The sequence below is a fragment of the Podarcis raffonei genome, chromosome 2 (assembly GCF_027172205.1).
Source record: "Podarcis raffonei isolate rPodRaf1 chromosome 2, rPodRaf1.pri, whole genome shotgun sequence".
Lineage (NCBI taxonomy): Eukaryota > Metazoa > Chordata > Lepidosauria > Squamata > Lacertidae > Podarcis > Podarcis raffonei.
Genome location: NC_070603.1, coordinates 115,514,522 through 115,516,129, shown reverse-complemented (window position 1 = coordinate 115,516,129; position 1,608 = coordinate 115,514,522).

Below are 1,608 nucleotides of genomic sequence, written 5' to 3'. Positions count from 1 at the left end.
TCCTGTCTCCCAAAAACAGGACATCTACCTTGTCAGCATTCAACTTTAATATGTTAGCTGCCATCCATCCTCCAACCGCCTCCAGACACTCACACAGGACCTTCATCATCTTCACTGGTTCTGATTTGAAAGAGAAGTAGAGCTGGGTATCCGCATACTGATGAACATCCAGCCCAAACCCCCTGATCTCTCCCAGCGGCTTCATGTAGAAATCTGAAAAGCATGGGGAGAGGACGGAACCCTGAGGCACCCCACAAGTGAGAGCTCAGGGGTCTGAACACTCAACCCCCAACACCACTTTCTGAACACGGCCCAGTGTATAACAGTTCCTCCAGCTCCCAGCCCCTCTAGTTGGTCCAGAAGGATGTTATGGCCAATGGTGTCAAAAGCCTCTGAAAGATCCAGCAGATCTAGGAAATAGCTCTCACCTTTGTCCCTAGCCCGCCGGAAATTATCGTGTCCAGGTCAGTTTCAGTCCCATGATGAGGCCTGAATCCCAACTGGAATGGATCCAAATGGTCCACATATTCCAAGCGTCCCTGGAGTTGTTCAACAACCACCCACTCATTCACCTTGCCAAAGAATGGAAGATTTGAGACTGGGCGATAGTTGGCCATATTGGCTGGGTCTAAAGATTTTTTTTTTAGGAAGCAGTTTAATACAGTGGTGCCTCGGGTTACATATGCTTCAGGTTACATACTCCGCTAACCCAGAAATATTATCTCGGGTTAAGAACTTTGCTTCAGGATGAGAACAGAAATCGTACAGCGGCAGCAGGAGGCCCGATTAGCTAAAGTGGTGCTTCAGGTGAAGAACAGTTTCACATTAAGAACAGATCTCCAGAACAAATTAAGTTCTTAACCTGAGGTACCACTGTAACTGCCTCTTTGAGTGTGTCTGGGAAGGCTCCCTCACAGAGAGAAGCATTCACCACCCCGCGGAGCCCATCGCCCAGCCCTTCCCGGCTAGATTTTATGAGCCAGGATGGGCAAGGATCAAGGAGACAGGTGGTTGGTTTCACTCATCTAAGCAGCCTGTCCACATCCTCGGACATAAAAGATTGGAATTGATCCCACACAACTTTACTAGACAGGACTCTAGCACTCACCAGCCCCCACCCTGCTCCCACGGGGGAGTCTACCTCTCTTAATCTGAGCGACTTTATTTGCAAAAAACTTTGCAAAATCATTGCAGGAGATCATGTGGCCTGTACCGGGCGCCATTGGAGAGATGGTTCCATTAAATTGCAAACCACCTGAAAGAGTCTCCTCTGCTGTTTTCTGCAGATGCAATAGAGGGGGTGAAGAAGGTTTTCTTCACCTTCACTATCGCCATTTGGTAGGCTCAACGTTGAGCTCTAACCCGTGTCCGGTCAGATTCAGAATGAGGTTTCTGCCACTGGCGCTCTAGCCGTCTCGTTGCCCTCAGATCCTTGGAAAACCATGGGGCTGTCCGGTCTCCATGCAATCGGAGTGGGCTTTTTGGAGCCAGATACTCAATAGCCCTGGTTAACTCCACATTCCAACAGGCCACCAAGGAATCAGCTGAAAGGCCATCAACATGGGATAAAACATCCCCTGCCACTCTCTGGAAACCATTTGGATCCAT